This window comes from Notamacropus eugenii, chromosome 6 (genome assembly GCF_028372415.1).
Source record: "Notamacropus eugenii isolate mMacEug1 chromosome 6, mMacEug1.pri_v2, whole genome shotgun sequence".
NCBI classification, from domain to species: domain Eukaryota; kingdom Metazoa; phylum Chordata; class Mammalia; order Diprotodontia; family Macropodidae; genus Notamacropus; species Notamacropus eugenii.
The window spans coordinates 85,815,148-85,832,649 of NC_092877.1; the positions used below are offsets into that span (position 1 = coordinate 85,815,148).

At 38.8% G+C, this 17,502-nt stretch overlaps 1 long non-coding RNA gene across 1 annotated transcript; it reads left to right on the forward strand.

The window, feature by feature from the left end:
• Nucleotides 1–6,229: 6,229 nt before the first annotated feature.
• Nucleotides 6,230–14,231, forward strand: LOC140511375 (uncharacterized). Its single transcript, XR_011969523.1, has 2 exons — nt 6,230–8,483; nt 13,374–14,231. It is a non-coding gene; the product is annotated as an uncharacterized lncRNA (long non-coding RNA).
• Nucleotides 14,232–17,502: the final 3,271 nt, after the last annotated feature.

Consider the following 17,502-nt stretch of genomic DNA (forward strand, 5'->3'; position numbering starts at 1 on the left):
TTGCCCAGCTTTGGACTGTGTGTGGGGGGGTGAAGGCCCTGAAAATGCATTATATTCAACAAGAACTTGGAATGGAGCCCTGGAACAAAAGCAGGAAACTGTCAATGTAAGGAACTTGGAGATGTGAGCCATGAAACAGGAGCTGTCTGCATGCAGACCCTGGTAAGATCTGGGAGTGGCCAGCTCTTGCTGGAGGAGCAGGAACTGCACAGCTCAGAATTCAGCCATGGTTCAAGATAAAGACTGTGTGGCAAGCTAGTGAGTGTGCTTTTTTGAAGCATTTTCCTGGAACAGTTTGGGACCCAGGGGGTGGGGTTACCTATGGTGAATGGGAGAAAGTGCCATACCCAAGGACCTCACCCTCATGGCTTTGCTGCCCAGCCACTCCTCAGGACTTGGAATTGGGGGTTGGAGCAGTGTTAAGATTGGGACTTGTGAAGGGGGGCAGAGCCAAGATGGTGGAATGAAATAAGGCACGAACCTGAGCTCTATCACAAATACCTCTGAAAAGTGAATCCCAACAAATTTTAGTGTGACAGAATCCACCAGGAGAAAGAGCATGACAGATTTCCAGCCCAGGACAGGCCAGAAGGTTGATGGGAAGGATCTGGTACATGGGGCTGGGGGTACACAGAGTGCACAGGCTGCACCAGTGAAGACCACTATGGTTGAGCAGAGTAGAATGAGAATGGCCCGGGTGGACTGAAACAGAAGCAGCAGTGTGGATTCTCAAACATATCAACATAGGATGGGAGTCCAGCAGAAGTGAGCAACAAAGACATACAAGGCTCCTGGTAACAGCAGCAGCCATGCCTGAGACTATCAGTCCACAGATTAAATGTTTGAAAGTCACCTACTTGAACTTCAAGGAGACAAGATGGTGGAGTAAACTGTAAGTGCTCTCATCCTCCCCGTGTTGACCTTCAAAAGCCCAGAGAATATTTCCCTAGGAAAAGTCTTGGAAGAGTGGAATTAGCAGAAGGACACAACAGTCACTCAGCTCAGGAGGCTAGGGAGATTGATAATAAGATTGCCTCTTCCTGTGGCTGAAAAAGACCAGTACAGGATGGGAGGTGTTCCAGAAAGCCTTACCTCATCCCACCAGGAGTAAATCCTGAACCCCAGAGGGGTGGAGCCTGTAAACGCCAATACCAGAACCCCGGCACACCTTAGCACTGCCAGGGGAATTGGGTAAATTCCTACACAGACAGGGGTTCACCAGTTGCTGAACCTGCCAGGGTTCTAGCTCAGCCCTAGAGGAGGAGGAGAACTCCTATGACCAGACCACCCCTCCCCCACACCTCATGCAAGGAGCTTCAGTGTTACTCCTGGGAAAACTGAAAAAGACTTCACCTGGCCTTAGTCTTGGCACACACCAACCAGCTGAGCACCAGGTAAGCTGTAGCATTATACAGCTTCTAACTGAAAAAAACAGATGCCACCACATACAAAGTTAATAACCAGGCCTCAAGTTCTCAGCACAAAAAAACATGGGATAGAGACCTGAAGCAGAGATTCACTTTAAAAGCCAGAAAAAAGGCAATCACCATGAGCAAGAAGCAGATCAGAAAAGCGAATACCATAACATATTATGGGGATAGAGAACAGTAAAATATGAATGCAGGAAATGACAGCACTTTCAATACACCCACAACTGAAACATCAGAAGGGAATATTAACTGGTCTCAAGCTCAAAGAACATTCTTGGAAGAGCTCAAGAAGGATTTTAAAAGCCAAATTAGAAGAAAAAGTGGTCAATGATTTTAAAAATAAAATTAACAAAGGGAAACAAGAATTCACTGAAGAGAACAACTCCTTATAAAGTAAAATTGGACAAATAAATAAGGAAGCACAAAACCTAAGTGAGGAAAATTGGAATAATTGAAAAGGAAATATAAAAGCTAATTGAAGAAAACAATTTCTTAAAAATTAGAACTGTGAGACATTAAGAATCAATCAAATAAAATCTAAAGAAGAGAAAATAAAAGAAAATTTAAAATATCCCACTGGGAAAATAAGTGAACTGGAAAATAGATCCAGGACAGAAAATTCTAAGAATAATTGGTCTACCATAAAGCCAAGGGGAAAAAAAGATCCTGGACAATATCTTCCCCGAAATCATCAAGAAAAACTGCCCTGACGTTCTAGATTCAGAGAGCCAGTCATCAAAAGAATCCACTGATCACCTCTTGAAAGAGATTCCAAACTGAAAATGCCAAGGTATATTGTTGCCAAATTCCAGAACTACCAAATTAAGGAGAAGATACTGCAAGCAGCCAGAAAAAACAACAATTCAAATGTCAAGGAACTACAGTCAGGAACATCTAGGACCTTGCAACTTCTACATTAAAAGTAGAAAGGGATTGGAATATGCTATTGTATAAGGCAAAGGAGTTTCGACTACAACAAAGAATCAATTACTGAGCAAAACTGAGCATAATCTTTCAGGCAAGGAGATGGGCATTCAGTGAAATAAGGGATTTCCAGATCTTCCTGATGAAATTGTGAGAGCTCAATAGAAAATTTGTCCTTCAAGTGCAAGACTCAAGAGAGGCATAAAAAGGTAAACAGGGATAAAATGTTATTCATTATGGGCAGACTATCTACTTACCTTTATTGGAGGATGATACCTGCTAATTTTGAGAACTGTATATTTCTTATGACATTTCAAAGGGATATACATAGAGAGAGGGAGTGTATAAACTAACTGATGTGAATATAAAAATATAATTAAAGTTGTGAAGGGATTGTAATTGGAGAAGAGAAAAAGAGAAAGGAGAAAGCAGTAAATTGTACCACATGAAGAGGTACAAAAACGTATTATAGGAGAAGAAAAGAAGGGAGGGAGATGAGCTTTCTTTGAACTTTACTCTCATAGGATTTGCTTCAAGGAGGGAATATACTCAGTTGAGTATAGAAATCTAACTTGCCCTATAGGAAGTAAGAGGGGAGAAGGGAAAGAAGATGGAGTGGATGGTAAGAAGTAGTAAGGGGAAAGAGAGGGGCTTGATAGAAGGGAGGGAAGAGAATCTGAGTGAAATGGATGAATCTTAAAAAAAATTAAATTGCCCAAATTAACAGAAGAGGAAGAAAAATACTTAAAATCCCCATCTCAGATAAAGAAATTGAACAAGCCATCAATGAAGTCCCCAGGAAAAAATTTCCAGGGCCAGATGGATTTATAAGTGAATTCTATCAAACATTTAAAGAACAGTTAATTCTAATACTATATAGACTATTTGGGAAAATTGGTGAAGAAAAGGTCCTGCCAAATTTTTTTTAACATACAAATATGGTACTGATAAATAATCCAGGAAGAGCAAAAACAGAGAAAGAAAATTACAGACGAATTTCCTTGATGAATACAGATCAAATATAGGAAATAAGATATTAACAAAAAGAGTACAGTAACTTATTATGTGAATAATACTTTATGATCAGGTAGGATTTATACCAGGAGTGCAGGACTAGTGCACTATTCAGAAAACTATCAGTATTATTGAGCATATCAAGAACAAAGCTAATAGAAACCACATAATTATCTCAACAGATGCAGGAAAAGCTTTTGACAAAATACAACACCGATTCATATTGAAAACATGGGAGAGCATAGAAATAAATGGAATCTTCCTTAAAATCATAAGTAGTATCTCCCTAAAACCATCAGCAAGTATTATATGTAATGGGGAATAATCTAGATGCATTTCCAATAAGAACGGGGGTGAAACAAGGATGTCCATTATCATCATTGTTATTCTATATGATACTAGAAATGTTAGCTTTAGCAATAAGAGAAGAAAAAGAAATCAAAGTAATTACAATAGGCAAAGAAGAAATTAAGTTATCACTCTTTGCAGATGATATGATGATAAACTTAGAGAATTCTGGAGAATCATGTAAAAATCCACTTGAAATAATAAACAACTTTGTCAAAGTTGCAGGATACAAAATAAACCCACATAAATCATCTACATTTCCATACATTACTAAGAAGCCCAACAGTGAAACAGAGAAATCCCTTTTACAGTTACTATAGACAGTGTAAAATATTGGGAAGTCTACCTGTCAAAACAAACCCAGGAACTATATGAACACAATTGCAAAACACTTTTCACACAAATAAAGTCAGATCTAAGTAATTGAAAAAACATAAGTTGCTCATAGGTAGGCTGAGCTAATATAAAAATGACAATCAATTTACTTATTCAGTGCCATACCAATCAAACTACCAGAAAATTGCTTTCTAAAGTTAGAAAAAAAAATACCACAACTCATCTGGGGTAACAAAAGGTCCAGAATATCAAGGGAATTAATGAAAAGAAATCCTATGGATGGTGGCCTGGCCATACCAGATCTCAAATTGTATTACAAAGTAGCAATCATTAAAACTACTTGGTAGTGGCTAAGAAACAGAGCGCTAAATCAGTGGAATAGATTAAGTGAATGCAAGTCATTCCCCAGCTGGTAAATGGTTCAAGGATATGAATAGGCAGTTTTCAGAGGAAGAAATTAAAGCTATCTATTGTCATATAAAAACTCTCTAAATCACTATTGATTACAGAGATGCGAATCAAAACAACTCTGAGCTACCACACACCAATCAGATTCTCTAACATGACAAAACAGGAAAATGATATATGTTTGTGGGAGAGTTGGAGCACTAATTCATTATTAGTGGAGCTGTGAGCTGGTTCAACCATTCTGAGAGCAATTTGGAACTATGCTGAAAGAGCTGTAAAAATACGCATACCTTTTGACCCAGCAATGTAGCTTCTAGGGCTGTATGCCAAAGAGATCATAAAAATGGGAAAATGACCTATATGTCCAAAAACATATTTTTTTAAAATTTATTTATTTAACTTTTAACATTCATTTTCACAAAATTTTGGGTTCCAAATTTTCTCCCCATTTATCCCCTCCCCCCACCCCCAAACACCGAGCATTCTAATTGCCTCTATCACCAATCTGCCCTCTCTTCCATCATCCATCCCTTCCCTTGTCCCTATCTTCTCTTTTGTCCTGTAGGGCCAGATAACTTTCTAGACCCCATCACCTGTATTTCTTATTTCCTAGTAGCAAGAACAGTACTTGACAGTTGTACCTAAAACTTTGAGTTCCAACTTCTCTTCATCCCTCCCTCCCCACCCATTCCCTTTGGGAGGCAAGCAATTCAATACAGGCCATATCTGTGTAGTTTTGCAAATGACTTCCGTAATAGTCTTGTTGTGTAAGACTATTTATATTTCCCTCCATCCTATCCTGCTCCCCATTGCTTCTATTCTCTCTTTTGATCCTGTCCCTCCCCAAGAGTGCTGATTTCAAATTGCTCCCTCCTCCCATTGCCATCCCTTCCATCATCCCCCCACCTTTCACCCCCACTTTCCTGTATTGTAAGATAGGTTTTCATACCAAAATGAGTGTGCATTTTATTCTTTCCTTTAGTGGAATGTGATGAGAGTAAACTTCATGTTTTTCTCTCACCTCCCCTCTTTATCCCTCCACTATTAAGTCTTCTGCTTGCCTCTTTTATGAGAGATAATTTGCCCCATTCCATTTCTCCCTTTCTCCTCCCAATATATTTCTTTGTTACCCTTTAATTTCATTTTTTTGAAGATATGATCCAACCTATTCAATTCACTCTGTGCTCTTTGTCTCTGTGTGTGTATGTGTGTGTGTGTGTGTGTGTGTGTGTGTGTGTGTGTGTGTGTGTAATCCCACCCAGTACCCAGATACTGAAAAGTTTCAAGAGTTACAGATATTGCCTTTCCATGTAGGAATGTAAACAGTTCAACTTCGGTAAGTCCCTTATGACTTCTCTTTGCTGTTTATCTTTTCATGCTTCCCTTCATTCTTGTGTGTGAAAGTCAAATTTTCTTTTCAGCTCTGGTCTTTTCATCAAGTATGCTTGAAAGTCCTCTACATCATTGAATTACCATTTTCCCCCTGAAGTATTACACTCAGTTTTGCTGGGTAGATGATTCTTGGTTTTAGTCCTAGTTCCTTTGACTTCTGGAATATCCTATTCCATGCCCTTCGATCCCTTAATGTAGAAGCTGCTAGATCTTGTGTTATCCTGATTGTATTTCCATAGTACTTGAATTGTTTCTTTCTAGCTGCTTGTAATATTTTCTCCTTGACCAGGGAACTCTGGAATTTGGCCACAATGTTCCTAGGAGTTTCTCTTTTTGGATCTCTTTCAGGCGGTGTTCTGTGGATTCCTTGAATATTTATTTTGCCCTCTGGTTCTAGAATCTCAGGGCAGTTTTCCTTGATAATTTCATGAAAGATGATGTCTAGGCTCTTCTTTTGATCATGGCTTTCAGGTAGTCCCATATTTTTTACATTGTCTCTCCTGGATCTATTTTCCAGGTCAGTTGTTTTTCCAATGAGGTATTTCACATTATCTTCTATTTTTTCATCCTTTTGACTTTGTTTTGTGATTTCTTGGTTTTTCATAAAGTCATTAGCCTCCATCTGTTCCATTCTAATTTTGAAAGAACTATTTTCTTCAGTGAGCTTTTGAGCCTCCTTTTCCATTTGGCTACTTCTGCTTTTGAAAGCATTCTTCTCCTCATTGGCTTTTTGAACCTCTTTTTGCCAATTGAGTTAGCCTATTTTTCAAGGGGTTATTTTCTTCAGCATTTTTTGGGGTCTTCTTTAGCAAGGTGCTGACTTGCTTTTCATGCTTTTCTTGCATCTCTCTCATTTCTCTTCCCCGTTTTTCCTCCACCTCTCTAACTTGATTTTCAACATCCTTTTTGAGCTCTCCCATGGCCTGAACCCATTGAATATTTATTCTGGATGTTTGGGATATAGAAGCCTTGACTTCTGTGTCTTTTCCTGATGGTAAGCCTTGTTCTGCCTCATCTGAAAGGATGGGAGGAGATATCTGTTCACCAGGAAAGTAACCTTCTATAGTCTTATTTTTTTTTACCTCTTCTGGGCATTTTCCCAGCCAATGACTTTAATTCTGAGTGTCCTCTCCACACCAATCTCTCCTCCAGTTCCACCCAGCCAGTGCTTGGGGTCTGAGATTCAAATGCTGCTTCCCAGCCTCAGGGTTTTGGAGGGGGCGGAGCTGCTATTCAGTGTGAGGTTAAGGTCAGGTGCTCAGGTGGGGGCAGGGCAGCCACAGGGGACTTAGTTCCCTCAGAGAATTTGTGCAAAGACCTTCAACAATGGGTCTGAGCTCCTGCCTGCTTTGGGAGCCCTTGTCCCCTGCTTCCTCTGCTGCTGTCTCCCGAGGGGCCCTGAGTTATGGAGACACCCCACTCCACTCTTGTTGAGCCAAAAAGACTCTCTCACTGACCTTTATCTCCCGTGGGTGGAGGGACCTGTGCAGCTCCTGGAGGTTCTGTCCCTGAAGCCTGCTCGGATCTGCTCCTCTTGATGCAGGGCTGGGCTCTGCTGCAGGTCTGGGGCGTGACGTACCTTCTGGTTGGTTTTTCAGGTCTCTCTGAAACAGAAATTTCCTCTGCCCCATTGTTCTGTGGCTTCTGCTGCTCCAGAATTTGTTCCGAGTTCTTCTTTACATGTATTTTATGACCTGTGGGTTTGGAGCTAGTATATGTGTAACTTTCTACTCTGCCATCTTGGCTCCTCCCTACAAAATTATTTATAGCAGTCTCTTTGTGGTGGTCAAGAAATGGAAATTGCAGGTATGCCTGTCAATAGGGGAATAGCTGAACAAATTTTGGTAATATGAATATAGTAGAATTCTATTATGCTATAAGAAATGATGAACAGGAAGACTTCAGAGAGGCCTTGAAGAACTTATATGAATTGATGCTAAGTAAAAGGAGCAGAACCAGGAGAACTTTGTACATCAACAACAACCAGAGTGTGAAAGGAATTTTTCTGGTAGACTTAGCCCTTTACAGCAATGCAAGGACATAATAAATTCCCAGTGGACTATTGAGGCAAAATGCCTTCCACATCCAGAGAAAGAGCTATGAAGTTGGATCACAGAATAAAGCAGATTATTTTCTCTTCTATTCTGTTTTGTTTTGTTTACATGATTTCTCCCATTAATTTTAATTCTTCTATGCAGTATGACAACGGTGAAAACGTATTTAATAAAAATGTGTGTAAATGCCTATATACGTGTGAGGGGTGCTCTGGACCTGGGCCCCCTGGGAGTTTAGGAGACGCCCAAGAGTCTGGACCTGCTGATGTGGCTTTGCCACGGTGGCATTGCTGACGAGGCATTGCCACGCTGGCACTGGGGCGGCTCTACTGGACTGGGCTGGGCTCCGCCCTCAGGGAGGAACTGGGGAGGAGCCTACCCGGAATGGGAGGAGAACTTCCCCGAATGGGAGGGAGAAACCTAAGGTATATATTCACTGACCAGGAGGGGCTTGGGGGGATTTCTTGCTGACCGTCATGTAATAAAGCTGCTCTTACCCACCTCCGGTGTTCTGCCTAGTGATTCTCCCCTCGACCCCCCGAGGGGAGCCAGAGACGGCTGAAGACCCTTGGGCAGGGTGAGTTGATGCGGTAATTAGGGCTCCGCCCCTAACAGCTGGCGCCCCGAAACAGGGACTGCTAGGAGACCGCTAGCCCCCCAGACCGCAGGTGGGTGGGGGAAGACTAGGTAGCCCTAAGTCCTGGTAGGCTTAGGAAGAATGGGACAAAAGGTGATTAAAGCCCGAATGAATCCGGAGGAGAAAGGCATACTCGCCTGTCAAATTTATAAGGTCTGCTGAGCATAGGGCATTAAGACTCATATCAAAGACTGCCGCTCTTGGGTCGATAAGATTTGGACGGTCAGCCCGTGGGTAGAGCATACAGGAATCGACCCCGCGAGATGGGGTGTAGTCGGTCAACAGATGGTCTCTTATGCTGAAACTAAACCTGGCACTCTGACTGATCATGATTTCACCTTTTACTCCCTGATAAACCTGTTGCTGCAGCGCCCTTTTCTCACTGAAGAAAAACTGGAGGAGAGAGGGGGAGGTTCAAAAGGGGGAACTGCTTCAATTCTATTGGCTGTGCAGCATAGAAAGAATTCAGGGAGTTAGGAGTCAGGGAGGGGAGACAGGACTAGCGCGCAGCAAAGAAGGAACAAAGAAAATTAATAATTTGGAGACTGAGCCTCTTAAGATAAGCATAAAAAAATTTGAAGCAATTAGAGTTTAGAAAGAATGTGTCGGTTAAGGAGGACATTATAGAGTATCATGCTGAATATACGGAACCAATAAGTTTAAAATTATGTCTGGAACTAAGTAAAAGAAATCAAGCCATAGGTCTAATTTGTGCAGAGGATTTCTGACAATCTTTTCTCAGTTTTTGAATTTTTTTATTGTCTGTATATGTGTTCAGTCTTTACATGTTCTGTGTGTGTGTGTTTGTGATTTATTATGGCCAGCTCCTTTGTAGCTGGAATACAGAATGTTATCTCTTTCCCTTCCCCTCATCCCTTCTCTCTGATGGCTGCAGCATCGGGGAGGAGAATGGGAGAGAGAAAGTGAGAAATTAATCTTATATTATTTAGTTTATAATGCTGCTAAATGCAGTTTTACATAAGAAATACAAGGCAATAATATGTGAAGTTTTAAAGGAGCTTTAATCAAAGCCCACTAGTAGTTCAACATGTGTATGAAGTTTAAGGAAAGCATAAAAGTTTTGGAATTTATTGGAAAGTTGTTGGTAAAATTCTCTCTCTCTTTCTACTTTCTAACTCTGGCCAAGTTATGAAGGTGGAGAGAAAGACAAGAAGAAATTGGGGAAATTTTTCCCCTCCTATCACAAAGACAGATTGAATAGCATTTTGATTATCTCATGCCTCACCTAAAAGAAAAGTTTTTGTGTATGGGATACAACTAAAAGGTAGTTATTCTGGTCATATTTTAAGTGAAACATGTCACTCCTAATTGGATGTTTAAGACAGGTCAGAATTTATTGTATTATTTGGCATTAAGGCAAATTGAGAATATGCATAAAACTAAAAATGAAAAAAGACACCTCAGAGATGAAGATGTGAACTTCCAAGTGGAAAGGAGGAGGACTGGCGCCACTGGACTTTGTTCCAGAGTCTCCCTCACTTCCACTTGCAGTTTTACAACTTTTCTCTTTCAAAAACATTTTTGAGGAGTAGACATAGATGTGAAATTTTCTTGATTAAAAATTAGAACCATTATGATTTTTATTTTACTCTGTAACCCAGAAATGGTATTAGAGAAAGCAATTGTAATCTGAATCTTGTTGAAACTAAAAGATGTTGGAAAAATTGGGTGTAGCCATTTATGTTACTTAAAAATTTTATCAGTCCTACTAACCTTATCTTATAATGTTTTGTAATTGCCATTTAGAAAACCAGGTATTTTCACCTTTACCTGAAGAAGAAATTACAGCTAAAATAATTTGTTTACCATTTATAAAAGTTGTAAGATTGTTAACTAAGTTTTTGAAGTGGCTGTTTTTATGCTAAACCTAATATTGTTAATTGATTACTGTGTATAGAAAGAAAAGAATTGAGTAAAAGATTTATTTAGACTGGTTCTGCCCATTCAGAACAGTCCAGACAGTATGTTTGGGGTTTGGCAAGCATGGGATTCATGCCAATTCCTTTTAATTTTAAAACTGCCAAGGCTTCTTTCATGTGGACAAGGTCATCAGTCCCAAGAAAGAAATTTGTTTGGCTTATATAATTCATAAACAATGAATGTGGCTTGCTCTATAGTTGTAATAGATGGAAAAGATTTTTAATAATTAACTTTTATATCAAGACAAGTTTTAAATTTGAGAAGGAAGGATCTTAAATGAAATCTCATATGTATGTGAGTCCTATTAATCCTCATTGCTTAACTGTATTTGGCTTTAAGTTGGGATTAGTGAAGTTTGCTGTTTAAGGTAAAAGCATTTGGGACCATAAATATTTTTGTTTAAGTGTGAATTTGGGTATAGTTGTCTGCATTAAATCAGTATCTGAAAGAATATGCCAGAAGTTACTCAGAGGGACTGTGATCCTACATCCTGTACTGTTAGCAGGTGAAATTTGTATCTGGAGAGGAAACACTGAGGGGACAATTCTAGACTCAATCTAGGATGGGATCCTCCTGGTCAGTTTTCTCATTCTGTCTTTTTATAAAGGAATGTTTTCCACCTGACTATTCCTGAGTCTGGCTATAATACAGATACTGCATGATTGGAAAATTTCACTCCTATCTGAATTCAAACAGAGTCAAAGAAGTTTTATCCTATCATATTTGCTATATCACATGTCAATATTTTTTCCTTCTAGAGCAAACTTCTATGATCAATTACAAGTAGTCAGTATAACATGTGAGTCCTTTTGTATAATCTTACTGGAAAACTTAATATTATTTTTATCTGAAACTGGAACATGTTCAGAAATTTATGTAAATGATTTAAGACTCACCTTAAGATGTCCCTATTGTTTGAAGCAGTAATTTTTTTGTAATCAGTCTCTTACTGTTACCAATGTGAGATTCCATTATGCACTTTTATTAAAGCATTTTGTGATATCTAGGAATTCTGGAATACCTAAGAATTTGATTTGTTATAATACTTTGGGAATTCATATTCCTTAGGACATTTTTATACCAACTAAGTTTTAATAAATTTTTATTTTAAAGGGTTTATTTTTGCTTCAAAGTGAAAAGACAACCATCATTTTAAAAGGTTTTACCTAATCTTCTTTTTAAAAAAAAAGTTTAGTATGATAAAATTTCAACTGTTTTAAGAAAGAACAAGGAATATTTTTAGAAGAAATATTTTTCAAAATAAGGAAAAAGCCTATTAAAATTTTCATTTTCAAGATAATGTATTGCTACTTAATATGTAATGATCTATAAAGCAGAACAGATCTTGTTGTTTCAATAAGCAAAAGTTAATACTAATGTGTGAACTTATTAACAGCTTAATTTCCAAAGTTTTTCTTCCAGAGTGAGTATAATCAGAAAAAGATAAACAAGCTGATGAAACAACGATGATCATCTATTCAGTTGCGAAATTCAACTTAGAAATCTCTTTTGTTTAAGATAATACAGCTATGCTAGTTAACAGTAATAACTTATGTACTATCTTGTCTATGGTAGAAATATAAAGGAATATGAAGCAGTCTGAATGATCAGTTCTAGAGATTTGGAAAGCTAAATAAAAGCTTGATCAAAATACATAGAAAGCAGATAAGGAGGTTGGAGACAAATATGAATCATTCAAACCCCTCCTATCCTAGATAGTTACTAAGTATATCAAGAGAGTGTGAGGATGTTTGACAGTATTCCCACACCCACCTCACTTCTAGTTATTTTATTCTTACTCCTTTTGATTCTTGTGTGTTTAATCTTTGTGCCAGATCTATGTTTTCTAGGTTTCTTTGTCCAAGACCATCACCTATTACCCTCTGAATCATCAAGTTCCTCATATTGGTTAAAGACACAACCCCTCCAACGTTCGGACCCTGTGAGGCAGGGTCAGCTCTACGTCCAATTTCAGCAGGAAGCAATTTCAGAAGTTGAGACCTTCATCCCTTATCCCAAAAACGTGTTGGGTCCCATCAGTTTAAAGGGGGACAGGGTGTGGTGCTTGAGTGCCTGTACTTGAGCTCCAGTTCTAATATTGAATTTCTTTTTATAAATCATTCATATTTCAGGAATACCATATAACTCTATGAGTCAGGCAATAGTATATAGGAAGAATAAATCTCGACCTGTTCCTTTAAAAATAAAAAGGGTAGGTCCCCTCGGGAACAATTGGTACAGGCTGTATACACAATGAACAACTTAACCTTAGATTATGACAACCCTACTCCTTCACAAACATTCTTTTCATCTTTGGGCCGTAATGATATCAGAATTATTAGTAAAAGGTAGATTGCACCCCAGCAACGATAGATGTTGTAGAAGGATGTCAGTGAGGTGTGGAGAAGCTGTCAGGTGCACACCTCTTACATTGCTTTGCCCATCATGATATGCCGAGAAGTATTAAAACAGACAATAGTCCAGCTTATACTAGCAAAGCCATTCAACAGTTCATGGCAGAATTCTCTATATCACAGGTTACTAGAATCCCCCATAATCCTACTGGTCACGCTATAGTAGAGTGGGCAAATCGCTCATTGAAAACTTATTTGCAAAAACAAAAAGGGGGAGCTGGACCAGGAGTTGATGACAAATTACAATTGGCTGTTTACACATCAAATTATTTGAAATTTGATGATGACGGCTTATCAGCCTCTATGAAATTTTTAACATCTCCTACAAAGACTGAGTCTATTAAGACCAAGTCAGTTACAGCAAATGCATTGAATACCAAAGCCCATAAGGTGATGTGGCGTGATGAGAATAAACAATGATTTGGTCCTCATATAGTATTAACTTGGGGAAAAGGATATGTTTGTGTTTTAACAGATGACAACAAAGAAGTGTGGGTTCCAGTGAAACGTATCCGAGTGTTGGAAGACAGCAATCACGATGAAGAAGTCACGGGGCACGATAGAGACAACAAAGAAAGTTACAGAAACTTTGTCGGGCCTTTAGCCATCTACAACATAATGGTGCTCCTGATCTTTCTCGCAATACTCCTACTATGCAACCATGTTGCACCCCTTCTTCAAACATAGGAGATGAACTGCAACTTACCCAACTTTATCTGCAGCTTCAATGCCACTATAAGAAATGCATAATGTCTCAAAGAAATATGAAGAAGAGAGAACAAAGGAAGCTACGGACTTGGTTCATTGGCTTAACAGCCTTGTAAACTTCCAGTGGCTTGCCGCATTTCTAGGACCTATAGCCTTTTTCCCTGCTCTTGTGCCCTTTTTCTTCTTTGCATGTTACAACGTGCTTGTAGTCTGATAAGACGAGCTGTACGTGATACCAAAGCTGAGTTTCGAAACCTTATGCATAACCCCAAGATCCCCATAACCCCAGAGATAACCCCTGTATAAAACAAAAAGGGGGAGTTGTGAGGAGCTCTCTGGACCTGGGCCCCCTGGGAGGTTAGGAGACGCCCAAGAGTCTGGACCTGCTGACATGGCTTTGCCACGGTGGCACTGCTGACGAGGCATTGCCACGCTGGCACTGGGGAGGCTCTACTGGACTGGGCTGGGCTCTGCCCTCAGGGAGGAACTGGGGAGGAGCCTCCCCGGAATGGGAGGAGAACTTCCCCGAATGGGAGGGAGAAACCTAAGGTATATATTCACTGACCAGGAGGGGCTCAGGGGGATTTCTTGCTGACCGTCATGTAATAAAGCTGCTCTTACCCACCTCCGGTGTTCTGCCTAGTGATTCTCCCCTCGACCCCCCAAGGGGAGCCAGAGACGTCTGAAGACCCTTGGGCAGGGTGAGTTGATGCGGTAATTAGGGCTCCGCCCCTAACATATACGATTGCAAACCATCTCGGGGAAGGAGAGGGGAAGGAAAGGGAAAAAATCTAAGATATATGGAAGTGATTATAGAAAACTGAAAACAAATAAATTAATTAACAAAAAAAAATTTAAAGAAAAAGAAATGACAAACAGTTGGATTTCAGTAAAACCTGGAAAGACTTAGATGAACTGATGCTAAGTGAAATGAGCAGAACCAGGAGAACATTACACAGAGCAACAGCCATATTTTGCATGGATTGCTCCTGATAGACTTAGAGCTTCACAGCAATGCAAAGACCTAAAACATTTCCAAAGGACTCGATGCAAAATGCCATCCACATCCACAAAAAGAATTGTAAAATCAGAATGCAGAATGAAGCAGACTATTTTCTCTTGTTTTGTTGTGTTTTGGTTTTGCTCATGGTTTCTCCCATTCATTTTAATTCTTCTATGCAACACTTCTAATGGGAAAATGTGTTTAATAAGAATGTATGTTTAAAACCCATATAAGAGTGCATGTTGTCTTGGGGAAAAAGGGGCTGAAGAAGGAGGAGAAAATTTAAAACATATGGAAGTCATTGTTGAAAACTTAAAACAAATAAATTAATAATAATAAAAAAGAAAAGACTGGGACTTGGCCCACTGGAACCTGCACCTGAGAGTTCCCACAAGCATAGTGTGGGTAGAAGGACACACCCCTAAGAAGGACTTTATGAGGAAATTTTGTTCTGAATTGACTGTGACCTAGGGATAGAGTATATTGAGCTCTGATATAATATTCTTTTGTGTTTAAAGCTATATGAGCACTCTGGGAGTAAGCTGTTGTGTTATGTATTTTGTCAATGTGAAGTTCATGATGTGTTTATTTTCTGGGAATTGTATTTATTTAAGAAATATTAATGCCTATTGAGATACAAGTTGCCTATCTAATGGAGGTGAAAGATTTTAGGGCCCTGTGCAACGGGAGGTAAAAATCTTTTCCACCCATTGATAGGCCTCAAGTTGGGTTATTGAGGGAGGTTTGATTAGGGTAGGCTTGCTTTGTATAATGGCCCATAGCTTTTGCTTATTGTTAATGAAGCCCTGGGTCACAAGGGGACATGCACTTTTGCTCTGAAAAGAGTGTATGTATGTATGTATGTGTACACACACACACACACACATATATACACATACATACATTATATATATATGTGCATATATCCATATATATACGTGTGTGTGCGTATATGTGTATATATATATATATAGCAAAACTTCACCTCAGATTATATATATACATATATATATATATATACATACATACACACACACACACACATATATACATATATATATATACACACACACAGCAAAACTTCACGTCAGATCAGATGTTTTGCTTTGGGGCTTTTCTCTGTTGGTATGTGTACTTAAAGATTGTTTACCTGTCTTAAAGTTCCTTTTCTTTTAGAAAAGCAGATCGAAGAACCTGTGGAGCAGGCCTTCCTGGGTGCCAAGGTGCTTGCTGATACATCATCCCACTGATATTCAGGTATGATTACTTACTGTATCTTTCTCTCCATCTTATCCCCCATCTCCCCCTCCCCCCCCACACACGTTTATACTCTTCTCTCTCATTTCACCCTTTCCCTCCTCACCAGTGTTTTGTTTCTGGTGACCACCTCCCTCAATCTGCCCTTCTTTCTATCAGTTCCCCTGGCTTTTCATTCCCCTTTCTCTTACTACTTCCCTAGAGAGTAAGATATACTTCTACAACCAAATGAATGTGCAAGTTATTCCCTCATTAAGCCAAGTCCAATGTGAGTGAGGTTCAAACAATGCTTGCTTTCCTCTCCACTTTCCCTCTACTTTAATAGATTTTTGTTCATTTTCTTGGTATATAATTTACCTTATTCTGCCTCTCCTTTTCTCTTCTCTCAGAGCAATCCCTTTTTTTTTACCATTAACTATTTTTTAATCATCAAATCACTGTCAATTTATACCCACACCTTCTCTCTCTCTCTCTCTCTCTCCCTCTGTATATATATATATATATATATATGTACATATATATATATGTGTGTGTGTGTGTGTATACATATACATATATATATATATATCTTCTAAATGACATAATAAACATACAGTTCTCAAGAGTTATAAATATTGTCTTCCCATCTACAGACGTAAGCAGTTTTAACCTTATTGAATAACATGTTTTGTTTTTCTTTTTGTTTCTGTTTACTTTTGTATGCCTTTCTTGAGTCTTGTATTTGAAGATCTAATTTTCTCTTCTGCTCTAACTTTTTCATCAGGAATGATTGAAATTCTACTCTTTCATTGAATGTTCATCTGTTCCCCTGAAAGATTATGCTCAAGTTTGATGGGTAATTGTTTCTCAGTTGTAATTCAAGTTCCTTTGCCTTTGCCTTATGGAACATCATATTTGAAGCCCTCTGATCCTTTAATGCAGAAGCTAAGTCTTGCATATTCTCAACTGTGGTTTCACAATATTTAAATTATTTCTTTCTGGCTGTTTGCTATACTTTGTCCTTGACTTGATAATTCTGGAATTTGGCTACAATACGTTTTTGGAGTTTTCATTTTGGGATGTCTTTCAGGAGGTGATGAGTGGATTCTTTCAATGATGACTTTTTCCCACTGCTTCTACAATATCAGGGTAGTTTTCCTTGGTAATTTCTTGAAAGGTGTTGTCAGTCCCTTTTCTGTTTGTTTGTTTTTATCATGGCTTTCAGGTTGTCCAATAATTCTTAAATTTACTCTCCTGGATTTATTTTCCAGGTCAATTGTTTTTTCAATGAGGTACTTTATATTTTCTTCTATTTTTTCATTCTTTTGATTTTAACTGATTTGGGATGTGTCACCAAGTCACTAGTTTCCACTTACCCAAATCTAATTTTTAAGGAATTGTTTTCCTTAAATTGTTTAACAAAAGTTAGCTTTTGTACTTCCTATTCCATTTGGCCAATTGTATTTCTTAAGGAATTGCTTTCTCCAGTCAATTTTTGTTTTTCCTTTTCCAAGTTGTTGACTCTCTCTTGGATATCTCCCATTTCTTTTCTCAGTTTTTCTTCCACCACTCTTATTTGACTTTTAAAAACCATCTTGAGCTCTTCCAAGAAGGTTATTTTTTGTTTGAAATCAATTCATATTAGCCTTTGAGGTTC